This window comes from Corvus cornix, chromosome 2 (genome assembly GCF_000738735.6).
Source record: "Corvus cornix cornix isolate S_Up_H32 chromosome 2, ASM73873v5, whole genome shotgun sequence".
NCBI lineage: Eukaryota > Metazoa > Chordata > Aves > Passeriformes > Corvidae > Corvus > Corvus cornix.
In genome coordinates, this window is record NC_046333.1 from 103,966,297 (window position 1) to 103,981,229 (window position 14,933).

Below are 14,933 nucleotides of genomic sequence, written 5' to 3' on the forward strand. Positions count from 1 at the left end.
TTCCGGGCCAGGCCCTGCTGGGTCCAGGCCGGTACCTGCTCAGGCCGGGCCCTGGCCGGGCCACAGCCATCCTGGAGCCGTGCTGCTCTGTTCCACCCGCGCCCTGCCCCCAGCCCTGCTCTGTGCAGATGGTGCAGCCCCCCCCCACTCCAGTGCAGCCAAAGATTCAGCTGAAGCTGCACCGCTGTCCGGCAAAGATCATGTGAGCAACAGCGATAAGCGACATTCCAGCTGCAAGGCCTGGGTGAGATTAACCCTTTTAGTGCTGTGAAGAGCTGAAAACCTGAGAGAGGAGAAAGAGATGCTTAGAAGCTGAAATTCTGTTTTAAAGCTATGGTGGTGATAGACTATGATATATCAGAGTACCCGTTGTAATTTCATGAAAGCATGGGGGGTGGAGCGTTCAACTTGTACTTGTGAGCAAAAGCACCTGTGCTGGAATAAGCAAATGCTGAAGTAGCTGTAATTTGATGAGAAATTTGAACAGGGAGAGATGGAAGCGATGAGGACTCTTGCTCCACTTGTCAGGAGAAGACCTCTTTTCCTAGAGATGCTCCCAGAGACAGTTTTAGAGATGAAGATGATGAGGACCCTTGTTGCTCCCAGGGAATGGGGAGGGCCTCTATTCTTAGAGATGAAGATGCTCCCAGAGATGGGTGAAGAGAACTTTTGCTTTTGAACAGTTCAACCTTAAAATGGTGCCCCAGTAGCTCAAGATTGGACCCTCGAAAGCAGTTGTGGGAAAAGCTGCAAGTCGGGGGAAGGGACTCTCACATGTGAGCAGAGAACCAACCTGGGCAGCTGTCTCGTGATACTGAAGCCATGAGAGAACCTCTTGTGGAGATGTCTCCATAGCATGAGCAAGAGAGACTCCTCTCCCTAAATGAACTGAACAAGGTTATTATGGAAGTGGTAAACAGACTGAACATCTCAAGGGTTGTCTTTTTACAGTGGGAGAAGGGGGAAAGGTGGGGGGAGGAGAAGTGTTCTGAAGGTGTAGTATGATTTTTTTTCCCCCCTTCTTTTAGGTCTTTTAATAAACTTCTTTATATTCTTTTAAGTTTTGCGCCTGCTTTGCTTTCTAATTCTTATCTCACAGAAGGTAAATAGTAATGAATATTTTGGACCAAACCACTACACTGGTGAATACACATCACCCACTTATTTTAAATAAATAACATAAATAACCTCTGATGACTGTTCTAAATTATCCCTGATTGTTCTTGCTTCTATTTGCATGGATCTACTACCTTTGCCTTCAAACACAGTGTGCAAGGGTATATGCTATCAGCTGAATGGCAAAACCATCACAAGGAAAACACTTCTTTGACATTAGCAATGTGAATTTCTCAAAATACAGGCCAGTCATAAGGCTACATCTTTGCAATATAAACACAAAGACATTTTTAACATAAGCTCTTCCTCTGTGTTTGTCAAATATCACTCAAATGAATTATTCAATAACTCTTGACTGTTTATTTTCACTCATTGCAAAGACCATTAGAATGATTTAGCATGCTTTGCTCAGTAGAACAAGGAATTACACAAATATCATACAGGATGATTTGTTAGATAATTTTATAATCGGACACACTTTTGTTTTCCATGCCCCTGGTAGTTTTAAAAATAAAAATTTTTTTTTCAAGTCCCCTGGTGTCAGGAGTAATGCCCTTTGTGAGAATGAAAAAATAAATCTGTGGAGAACCATATTCATTAAATTGTTTCTCTTTCTCTCTGTACCACCCTTTCCTGATTTTAATTGCAACTTTTTTCCTTTTTTTTAATATAATAGCTTTGACATACACAAATTCGAGCATTATAATCTGCATCTCAATCATGTATAATTATTTTCTGTCTGTTGCTCCAGAACAAGCAGTGGAATGAATGACCCACAGTTTGACTGAGAATGAGATTGGGGTGAGAACTAGCTGTATGAAATAAAAATGAAAAAGATTAGAACAGAGTCTGAAATTGAAGGCCACTGGAAGAATTGGTATGAGTTATAATGTTACCTTTTCTGAGGACACAAATTCTTTAGAAAATAGCTAAATAGGTCAGGAGTTTTGAATTTGATATCAAAGTGCTCTTTTTCAGAGGAAGGTATGGGTTTTGGTGAGGGATTTCACATGTCTGTATAGAATTTAGAGCTTTATATTGCTTTAGTGCTGTAGAATTTAGTGCTTTAACACTGAGGGTTTAGAAAACTATTATAGTCTAAAGGAATGGAGATATTTTACAAGATTTCAAAGCCAAAACTAATTTTCTCCTCTTTCAGCGTCCACTTACTCCTGGAAAGACCAGATTAAGGCTTTTCTTGGCCCTGATGTTCACATGGGTATGGAAGAATAAACCTTGCAGTTCTTGACACGGCAGTGGATCAGTTGTTGCCAGTAAAGAGATCAGCAATTCTTCCTCTCTGGCCAATTCAGCACCTTCTGACAGCTCCCTGGAGTGAACATCCTCGTGTCGGGTCAAACTGGCACCTTGCCTCCATGGAGGCAGCAGCTCCAGTCACTTGCTGAGTACCTCTGGAGTGAGATGTTCTGTACTGCAGCCCTAGTCATAGACATGAGATTGTGGAGCCTCAAGAGTACATATTAAGCTTTTTGGATGAGTTGCTTAGGTGGGGAGACAAATTAAATTTAATATCAAGTTAGCTAAGCACCAAGAGCTAGGAGCTAGGAGCCTGAAGATTAGCCATTGGCTAAATGTGCAGTGAAGACCATCTTTTTATTTTATAAAGTATGTATGTGTCCAAAACTACTTAAAAAATACTAACTTTTTACTTTCACTTTATTTCACCTATTTTTTCACCACATAAGAATTAATAATGTCTAGAGAACTTGTTTCAACAGTGAAAAAAGTTTAAGGTTTAGCACTTAAAAAGGCATTCATTCCCTTCCTCTGACGCTGCCTCTGGATACAGGGATATGTGTTCTTGTCTAAGAGAAAATGGAGCTAACAAAGCAACAGCGAAGCCAGCTAGGGAATGGCAAGTTGATGGACTGCATTTTGAACAGCGGTACAAAGAGCTTCTCAGAGGGCAATACTAAGAACTGCAAGTACTAAATTGAGAGCCTATGTTCCAGGACAGGGGCCAAAACCCCAATTCTATAGATGTTTATGTGCATGTTCCACCTCATCCTTACAAGTAACCTTGCTAGCTGTCACTGCACTGAGAACCTACATCTGGAATGTGCTGAGCACTGGGCACTCACAGCTTCCAACTCTCAGACAAATAATGGGCCTCGACAGATTGTATTCTGCTTGTACCAGCCAGGAGTGAGACTTTGCATGTGCTTCAGTGTATAAAGAAAACATTCCCTTATCCCATAGAAAAATGTGTGGTATCAATTTTACAGAGGGTGCGCAGAAAGCTCCTCAGCTTAGGGCAATAAGGTTACTTTTCAAATCCTATACAGCTTTTCTCCCTGTCCCACTACCTCCTGCCAACCAGTCCTGCTCTTGGACATACCACTGTGTACAGCTTTTACATTCACCATCACACATCACATACAACTGAAACATTTGAAGATGGAGCTCCCTCCCAAAGCATGTGAGCCCCTGTGGGAAAACCTTTTCAGACAAGCATAAATTTGGCCATATATACCACTTTCTGTTCTCTTTACGCTTGATTAATGTTATGACTGTAAGAACATATACAACCATTAATTCTCATTAATGTTTATTGCACTGTTAGCATGTCCTTAACTTCTAAAACTAACTGGCCTTGTTCTTGAGTTTAGATGTTTTATAAAGCATAGCTATCTGTGACTCTTGCTGCAACGTTTTAAGACACAGGCAACATTTTCAGAGCAATCAGCTGGTTGAACTTTTACCCAGTCCCTTACCCAGATCAAACACTTCTTCAACACAGAGAAAATTCTGAGATGCAAAAGTCTTTGATACCTTTCCATAAAATTCATTTTTTAAATGCATTTTTTAAGTGATTTCTGGATGTTTTCCCCTATATTTAGAACCTGGAATGGATGCCCTGAACCCAGTTAACAAATTCTCAATGATACTATTAATAAGTCTGAAAAGAAAAGTCTTCTATTAGCTGAATGAGTAAGTTGGCCTTAAGCCTGCAGTCCTCCCTCTTTGGTATACAGCTAGTTGCAGAGCTAAGCTTTTGTTACCTTCAACCACGTTCCTTCCTTGCATTCCCTACTTTTCTGTGGGATTCCTCTAGAATCATAGAATCATTGACAAAGATGCTTAACAGCGCTGGTCCCAACACTGACCCCCGAGGAATGTAAATTTTCACTGATGTCCTCTTGGACACAGAGCTCTTGACCACCACTCTGAATGCAACCATCCAGCCACTTCCTTATCCAGTGAGTGATCCATCTGTCAAATACACCACTGTCCAGTTTAGAGACAAGGATGTCTTGTGGGACAGTATCAAATGCTTTGCAGAAGTCCAGGTAGATGACATCTGTTGCTCTTCACTTACCAACCAAGTGTGTAACCCCATCACAGAAGGTCATGAAATTTGTAGATCACAATTTCCCCTTAGTGAAGCCATGTTGGTTGTCACCACTTATTCCCCTATTTTCCTGATCTTCCATCCACAGTCTTGCTCTCACTTTATTAGCTCTCTGAAAGACATTTTTTATTCTATATTTGCAAAGCACTTGGCACTGGAGAACTGACCATCCTGTGCATAGTTTTTAGGCATCCCAGCAATATGAATATTAAACAATCTCTTTTCTTTAAAGCCAGCTACTAAATTTGGGTACACCCTTTATGGGCAGAGAGTTGTTTTGATTGCATGGGATGCAAATGGACGAAATTTGCAATATATAGTCCATATTATGCTCACAGAAACATTAAAAAGTAAGCAGGCACAGCATCACAAGCAATTGAGAACATATTTCTCAGAATTCATGCTACCTTTAAGTGGCACTCGTTATCTTATCATATGGCGTGTAATTCCAGGAGGAGGAGAATGTACGTCTTTCTACTGTCTGCTGACAGCAGGAGATAATTCATCATCCAGTAAAGCTCTTTCCATCCTAGTTCTTGGCCTAAATCCAGATTGTCCTAAGTCCAGAATACACTGGCTTTAGCTAGATCAGCTTGTAATTGGCCTTTGGCTAACGCCTCTATGAGCCCAGACTGATACTGGGATGTAACTATTCAAAGCTGGTTCATTCGATGCTGGTTAGATGAGTTTGTTTTCATGGAAAAGAACAAGATTCATCCTTTTTTTCTGAGCACATTTCTGGCTAGGTTGATCTTTTTGAAAAGTAAATCAAGTTATCAGACCTTGTACAGGAAATTTTAAAATGGTGATATATATAGGAGGCCACCTTACCACCTCTTTTGACTTTGAACTGTATTAATTTCTTCCCTGAATGAAAGTCTGTCTGCTTCAAATTGGCACCACTTGCTTCTGTTGGGCTAGTGAGAATGTGGGTTGGTGGTCTTGGGCTCAAAATCACTCAGGCGATTTAGAACAGCTTATGAGCAGTTTAAAGATGCCCAGCTCTTTGCTCCTACAGTCTTGCCACTTTCCATTAAAGAATACTGGACGATAGCCAGACTGCAAGGAGAAAACAAAGTATTAAATTATCAGGACAGAGTTAAACTATCAGACACCCTGCTCATCTGTCACAGGGGTATTTATAATAGTATTTACAATCTCTAGAATTTATTTTAGAGCTGCAAATGTAACCATTTAAATATACATGAAAGTCAATACCAAAAAAATCTTTATGTTTGTATAGGTCTATTTAGCTACTTTGGGAGAACAAGAGTATAATCTCAAGTGCTTCCTTATAAAAAGTATTTAAAATTGAACAAATCGGACTCTTCCTCAGGAATCTGCTCCAGAGACTAATAGAAACCCAGTACAGAAGTAGTAACTGGTCAGATTGGATATATATCACTTTTCTTTCCTTCCTTTCTTTCTCAAGTCTGTTTTCCATTGCATTTATGGTAGGAAATGAAATATGATGAAATTAAAACATGGCATTCTTCACACAAAAATTCCTTCTTAAAAAATATAGCTATTATTCTTCTGAAAGACAAAAGCATATATTACCACTTTTTATTCTTGTTAACCATGCAGAAACAATGAATCAGTGACAGATAGAAATGGTTTTTAAGTGGCTTAAAGAGCAGCACTATTAAGTACTTCATCATTGGCACATTCCTGACACTTTCTTTCCCTCGGTGATGCAGATAAAACCCCACCTGGGTTTCAACCCCAGCTTCAGTTCTCAAGTATGGCAGTTTAAAAAAAACCTCTTTGAATAAATAAATGGTGGCAGCATTGAGAAGAAATCAGTGCAGTACCTTATAATGCTGCTGGTAGTAATGTCCTTTGGTATTTTACCTGTGTTTAAAATAGTCTAGTCCCTTTGTTGATCTCTGGTCATCCTGCTGGCTTTTTCATCCTCTTGATCACAGCAGCACATTTAATTATTATTAGATACTACATGATGTGATTCCTTTGTGATCAAGCTCAAAATAGCACTTTTTCTTCCCTTCACATTCCCTCTGCAATAGTCAGTTAAACCTTCACAAGAGCTTCACAGGCTCACTGTGTCACTGAAGCAGCACAGAGAAACTCTATAGCCAAGGGTCTTCCCCCAGCTGTAACTCATCACCAAAGTGCTGACTAAGCTCTGCTATGGCACTTTTTATAAGTCGAGGAATCTGCTTGTGATTGGCCAAACTCTTTTCCCCTACACCATGGTGCTGGACACCGTGCAATTTGCTAGTTTAGCTTTTGCCAGGAGTTGCTGCGTTCAGAGAGGCTGCATTGTACATGCATGGTGATTTATTCAAGGTAGCTTGCTGTCCTCTATCTACTGAACACCATTTTAATGTTAAACTAAAATTTAATGAGTACTAAAAAAAGGAGTGAATCAGGCATTTTATTTTTATTTATAAGCTTCTAGGAATGAAATGTTACTGGGTCAGATCAAAGCTTTTGGTGTTGGAGTTCTGTTGTGCAGGAATGATTTATACAAGAATGTTATCAGATATACTTTATTGTGGCCTCTGAACAGCTTTATAAAATATGCTGAGCTGCACAGCACTTTACAGGCACTTGAAGATTTCCAAGGCAGTGCTAGCTCAGCTGAAGGCAGATTAGTTTGCTGATTATTAGAAAACAAAAATTTCTGAATAGCTAGAACACTGGAATGGAAGAAGTGCATTTCCTCTTACGGGAAGATTTCTTCTTACCGTAATTATAAAACTTGCATCTTCCTGCACATATGTGTCTGGGATTTTTTGTGCTTTAGCTGTTTGAAAATAAGCGATAGCAGGAGTACGCTGAATGCACTGATGTTGGATGGCTGCTTGGAATGGGAAAGGGTGTTGCCAGACTACAATTTATGGGGAACAGGGCACTGCCATTCAACAGCTGCTGGCTTTCTGATGAGGAGAAAACCCTCTGAGGAGATTTCATTCAGTCATTTTGAATAAACTGTCCTCCTTGCATTTTAGGGAACAAACACCGCTGTTCCAAATACCTGGCAGAAACTGCCGCAGAGAGTGCAGAATAGAGTGACTCGTTTTCAATACACATTTTTCTCCATACCCACTAATAGCAAACTTTTGAAAGCAGTGTGCATGATTTTCCCTAACTGCTGTAACAACAGGAAATACGTCTGCATGTGCACATATATATATATATATGTACACATACATGCTTTAACAAGAAAGGACTTCTCTGGAGTAGTGAAATTCAGTTTATGACATGCAAATGTCTGGGGATTTCAAGAGACATAAGATGCCCTCTCTTAAGTTGCTCCAAAACTTTTAGCATGGCCTTCCTTACAAGGACCCTATTTTGTGAACAACTGTAGATTTGTATCACTACCTGAAAACTTTGTTCTACTTGAGACTAAAATGTGTTGTAATATGTTCTCATACATTTTAAAAAGTATCATTAAGCAGCTTATTCCTGTGTTGTCTTTCATTTGTTTTTAACTACAGACCTTCCATGAAAGATGATGTTTAATTATAATTGGACTTATCTATTATACATATTCCAGTTTTGGGTACTTTATAGATCCCTGATGGAAAATAGAAATAATATTTCCCATATTCTGATAATTTATTCTTTTACTCTGCTGCTAGCTTCACCATAAAACTCCTGTTGATTTCCACAGGAGGAAAAACAAGCCTGAAATATCTCTGTATGCTATCTTCATTGACATTTTTAGCTCTTTATTGTGCCTTAAAATAGTTCCTTTCCTGTACCTGACTGACAGCTTTATTGATGTAAGTCTTAATTATCGGTCTTTCTGGAGTTTAAGTCTGTTAGAAGTTCCTGTTAAAAGCTCTCCTCAAAAACACCCTGTGAGATATCAGCATATCTTCCAGACACAAAGTGGAAAATAATTGAGCGTGTTGTAAAAATGTGGATTTAATCTTGAATATTAGGACTTCTTGACAATTGTGCAGTGCTTACTACTTGATTTGTTGGGATTCACATGAAAGGATCATGAAAAATGTTTGAACAACCAAATGGTTGACTCCTTTTCCCACAATATAAAATAAATAAAAATCCAAGCACAAACTGCATAAAAGAATGAAAAATTCCATCTCAAAAGCTTTGGATGTCTTTCCATCTGCTTTATTGCACATTTTATGCTCAATTTCTCTCATCCTGGAATAGGCTTAATAAGAAGGCAGACAACTGCTATCTCCCCACTCCCTTTTCTGTACAAATGACAAGATTATTGCACAACATTAAATCTGGACAAATCTAGTTATCACTCTTTTACATCCAGCCATTTAAGGAGAGGGAGGGATTTGAGTTGTCACATCAGAAAGCCCTGCTGAATGTTTTTAGGACTTCTCTCCAGGACACTGGTGCTTTGTGTGAAGGCCTTTGTTTTAAAAATCTTTTTGTGGCTGAAACAGACCAAGGCAGATGCAAATCATAACCCTACTCTTAAAATCTACAAACAGAATAAACAGGAGTCCAGTTCTTGTTTCTGCTTGTATCAATACTCAATCTTCTACCAGCAAAATGGAAGTAATGTTTTTTTATTCCTTTCATGCTTTGTGCTGTATGGGATGAAATTATTTTTTTTATTTATGAAAAACATTGCTTACAACAGTCTTTTGTCTTCAACAATGTTTGAATTGATAGCATCACTAGGAAAATGAAGTCATGGTCTCAGTTTGGCTTTCAGTTGACTGTTGTGAGCTCTCTGATGTTCAGCTGGTCTGAGCAGAAAAGAAGTATCTTCCACTTTCACCTCTTGTAAGAAAGGAATAATCCCATCTCACACAGCACAGTGGTTTCCTACAAACTAGTCATGGTAGTATTCAGATAACTCTGATTGCTTTGTGCTTTTTGTGTCGCCTGAAATTAATGCAGATGTAAAATATTTTTATATAAAAATATCTCATTTAAAATTTTAAGTTAAAGACAATTTTCTACATGATTACTGACTTCTCATTCACAGAAAGTTCTTACAAAGCTTTCTCTGTTTCCCCACTTTTCTGTCAAAGAAGAAAAAATACTCCTATTGTATTGCACTTCATTTTAGAATTATATGCTCATACTTAAAAAACGTGACATCATAAGTTATTATAGCCCTCCTTAATTAAGAAATTGAATGTATGTCCTTGCTGCAGATGTTTAGAAACTAATTTGCACTTCGCCATTCTCCCAGGGCTTTAAATATCTGAAAAAAATATTTTTATTCTAGTGAGGGAATTTCATGGGTTTATTGGTTTGAACTAATTTTCCCTCCTCTCTCTTTTTGGTTATTCTTAACATTGCTGTTGATACCACTGAAATACATGCTGGTATCTGAAAGTCACAGCAGCTTGCTTGTTTCTAGTACCAAACAAAGATCTTTTTTAGGCAGGGGAAGGATGGCATACTCAAATATTCTGTCTTACGTCTTGCAAAAGAGAGATCCCACTGAGAAGCCTCTCAAGACAACTTATTCCCTGATAGAGTTTGAAAGTCACAGGTTTTGTGGATTTATGTTTGATAGCCTAATGATCACAAGAATAGTACCTTCAACAAAGCACTTGTTTTGCTTCTAAATCATAAAATAATATGTACGTTGCCTTATCATCCATCTTTAACTGACCAGTTGATAGACAGTGTGGATGTACAAGGTGAGCTGATGCCTGATTACCTTTCCCTTCGAGGACACCTGTCATTTAGGAGTCACTCTTTGGGAACAACCACTCTACTCCATGCTCTATTAATTTCTTCATGTTAGCTGTTAGGATAGGGGAGGGAATTTACTGCAGTGGTTTTTATAGTAAGTAATTAAGTAACATGAAATGAGGCAACCCACAAAATTCATCTACCTAGGACAATACTATCTCAGTGCTGCCCAGTAAAATACAATAAATAGACCTACAATGGCTGTGGTGGACACAAAATCTTTTCAGCAAAAGACATTTAAAACATTAGGAAAGTAAAAATATTTAAAATTAAGTTTTCTAGACAGGTATCTGTTCAGGATACTCAGAGAAGGAAGAGAAAGCAGATTTTTAGGCTGAATGGCTCTGCCATTAATCAAATTATGTGTAGAAGCCACCAAAACTGTTATTTTGCCCACATTGTACAAAATTTAAAAACATTGAGATGCTGGAGAGAGTCCAGAGAAGGGTAACAAAGCTGGTGAAGGGTCTGGAGCACAATTCCTATAAGAAGTGGCTGAGGGACCTGGGGTTGTTTAGCCTGGGGACAAGGAGGCAAACAGGAGACCTTAATGCTCTCTACAGCTCCCTGAAAGGAGGGTGTAGCCAGCTGGGGTCGGCCTCTTCTCCCAGGCAACAAGTGACAGGATGAGAGGACATAACCTCAAGCTGTGCCAGGGGATATTCAAATCTGATATCAGGAGAAATTTCTTCACAGTAAGGGTTGTTCAACATTGGAATGGACTGCTCAGGGAAGTCACCGTCCCTGGAGGTGTTCAAGAAGTAATTGGACATGACACCTAATGTCCCTGTCTAGTTGACAAGGTGGTGACCAGTCAAAGGTTGAACTCAACGATCTCAGAGTTTTCTTCCAACCCAAATGATTCTGATTCTACCCTCACAGCCACAGTCAGAATGCATTCTTGCCCTGAAGCAATAACTGATGCCAGAAGGAAATGAGAAGAGCATACATCTGATCTTCATCTTTGTAAACTTGACCCAGATGTAGCAAAGTTAAAAATGAACTCAGAAACTGGTAGCATCTACTGTGTAGAAGATGTATTTTGAGTTTGATAGTGAAACTTTCTTTCCTGTATGCTCTGACCAGTCCTCATCCTTCACAGTTCTTAGAGTGCCTTGGTGATGCATGTGCCCAGACAGCTGGAAAACTCAGGGCATTCCAACAGAAAGTGCCCTGGATGTGTATGGGTGGTTGTGAGAGTAGGTGGAGGAAATGAAACACTGAGGAACTGAGAGAATATCACTGCTGTGCTCTTCATGTTTCAGTTGTTCTGCTAATGCCCAGTCTTGGAAGAAAATGAAAACAAAACATAACAAAAATGTAGTACTCTGGAAGCATTGATATAGATGGCAAAAGGCAAGCATAGAGGCATGAAAAGCCAGACAGGAGAAGGGATGGAGGGGAACCATATTGTAATGCAATGGAGAGTGAACCAAAGTATTTAGCTATGAAACATGATGAGGTTATCAATAAAGCTATAGGAAAATACTTATCAAAGCAACACTGCTCTAAATTTTCAGCATCTCTGTGATGAATTTAGATTGCTCTTTCACAGAAATTAATGGAAAATACATATCCTAAAAATCTCAACCATTGCTTAGTCATAATTTTGTCTGTGTCAATAAACTGCAGACATAAAATTGCATGATCAATTCTTTGAACTCTTGTGGAAAAGGAAATCCTTTTATGGATGCTGGCCTCCCAGATCTTCACACCTTTATGCCTCGGTCACAGAAAGGTGACTCACCAAGAAACGAGGACTACCAGCAGCTGCCGGGGCTCTACGGCTTCATACCGAGACCTGAGGCAGCGGTTCTGACCTTCTCTCCAGTAGAGGGCAGCGATACACAAAAACTCACTGTCTTTTCAAACTGAAAAATGTGTAACGTGGTAAATATCAGCTTATGGAAGGAGTTCATTTAAGTGTGCGTATAGTTTAATTATGGAGTAATGACAGTCATGATTACTTCTTGCACCATCAGTCAAAGCAAAGAGAACTTCCTCCAAAGAAGAAAGAGATCAAAGTGTGAGCATAGTATAATTATAAGGACTTTTGCATTTGGGGTCATTTGATAAACTGCAGATGGTTGAAGACATTCATACTGAACTACCTCACTTCCCCAGGCCATTTAAAATGATTCTTTTCTGATTCCTACTTTTCTAATCTAAGAACTATTTTGGAATATTTTTTTCCAGGCACTACTTTCTTCATTTGTTTCTTGTTCAGCTACATTCATTTACTGTCCCTCCTGCAACCCTCTGCGTCACAGCCTTTTCTCAGTTTTGTTTGTGCGTGCCATATCTCACAGAGCCAGGAGAAGAATCTCTGCTCCTCTCTTGGAAATCTCACCCCCAAACTGCACATTTTCTGAGACACCCAGGAGTACTGGGACTACTAGAACAGATAAATGTTATGCCTAAAATCAAAATAATTAGTGGCTCAAAAGGACCATCTACATCATTACGTAAAACAGCTTGAACTTCTTATGGAGGATGCAGACTCCTCTAGAACTGTCAGGAGAGACTTTATAACAAGACTTCCCTCTCCTACTCTCTTGGCTCAGCTAGACTGAAGTCAGGCAAACAAGGGGAATCCAGAAAATTCGTTAAATGGTTTATATTCACATTAGGGAGTGCAAGTAAAAAAAGGAACACAAATCTTCATGCTGGCATTTACTTTGAGATCAGATAATTTTATGCACAAATATCTCCTCTTTCCTTCTTACTCTTCAGTCTTCAAAGGAAATTTGGTCTACTTAATTTTCAGGAAGCTTGGATGAAGGCTAAAAATGTGTTATCTGTTTTCATGACTACTTAGTTCTACTAAATAATGTAATCAACCATATTTGGTACAAGTATTTTCTTAAACTATCACACGTAACATGACTAACTCTGCTTTTTAACTTCACAGGCCTGTGGAAAGCAAGCTAAATCTTCACTTAATTACATAGCAAATATCACATGAACTCTACTATTAGGTCCTCACACACCATCATATTTTAAACAGCAGATTATGGCAGATTTGAAACTGACTTGAAAATACAGTTTATGATGACAAGTCAAAAAATTGTTAAGAGATAAACTAAAATATTGCATAGGGTAGTGCTGTGCGTAAAAACACTTAAGTAAAATAATGAAGCCTCTACTCTTTAGCTTATTTACCTGAGTTAGCTCAGATTCAGCATCTGTGTTTCAGTTCACGAAATAAGAGAGTATGTGTACCTTTATTTTATATAAACAAACAAATTATATGGCTTTAGGGTGCAATTTGGTTTTTTAACAATGTCATGCTGACTTGATTTGTACACTTTAGTAACAACAAATTTAGTCTTTTTCATTTTATTGCAGGACTTCTGGGAAGTGTCAAAATATTTTATCGTCAGCAGCTAAATCTTAACAAGATGGATAGTCTTTTCAGTGATTTCCCCTCTACACCACCTATTACACCTACAACTAAACCCCCCAAGAATTATTTTTAAATAGATTGACCAATTTTTTCCCCACTCAATTGGTTGATTGCTTGCTAATTAGCAGAATTATCAACACATCAGAATTTCCTATTTTACATAGTAGATACAACCTATACTTGTAATTAAAAATGTCAACAACACTTCTTCCTTTCCTGCTTTTTTTACCCCTGAGACATTAGGTCTACCTTGTCTATAACACAAAAAAAAATAGCATAAACAGCATACCTGGCATCCCCACCAATTTTTTTGAATGCTTGTCATATAGTAAACTTTTTTCTATTACTAATATTATCTTTTTAGTCCATGTGTATAACTTTTTTGGTACAAAAAATAAAATATCAAGTACATTTCTCACGAACTTTTCCTGGTTTGAGGCTTAAAGAAATCACATCTTGAAACTTGCTGGTACGACTCACTAGTAAATTTAGGACAACAAGAATGATATGAGCATTTTGTTCTAGCTCTTTCGTGAATTGTATGCCAAAATCTCATTTATTTGCATACATGCCACTATACAGCCAAAAGACGGATATAGTATTTACTACTTAGCAAATAAGTGATTTGAACCACTGTTCAAACACCTTTTAGTAGGTCGTACACCGTGGTTGAAATTTGAGTGTACCTGACTGGACACGCGAGGATCAGGGTGCCCGCACTGTGGCCTGGACGAGTACAGCCTTTCACCGCCTTTTCACTTTCTGTCCCCCCCTACCACAAACATTTATAGTTACACCTTCAGCTCTCACAGACGCCCAGTCCACACTTGGCACCTGCAGCGCCCGCGCCCCCCGACCCACAGCAGTGCCGCCGCCGGGCGCCCCACTTAAGGACAGCAGGCGACCCACGTGTTTTGGGGAGTCCGCCTGTCGCACCCCCGCCTCCGCCTCCAGCAGCACCCCCGGGGAACCGCCGCGGCCCGGCTCCCACTCCCCCGCGCTCCCGGCGCGGCTGGGACCCCTGGAGGGGCGCCGCATCCCCGTCCCAGGTGGGGCATCCCCGCTGCCCAGGGGCGCTCTCCGGGAGGCATTTTTGGGGCAGAAACGTGGGGGTAGGGTTTTTTTCAGCTGCTTCCCGCGGGGCTCGGCTAGCCCAGGGTGTATCGAAGTCCTCTGGAACGGAGGCCCTGAGGGTCTTTCCCGAAGGCATGTCCTTGGGAGCGGGCGGGAAGGGCGGTGGGGCGTGCGGGGCTGGCGCGGAGGAGCAGCCCGGCCGCCGCCGTAGTAAAAGAGCTGCTCCTCCGGTGGTTGGGCTGGGGAGCGCTGGGCTCCTCCTCCTCGTCCCCCCCAGCAGTGCACAACCGG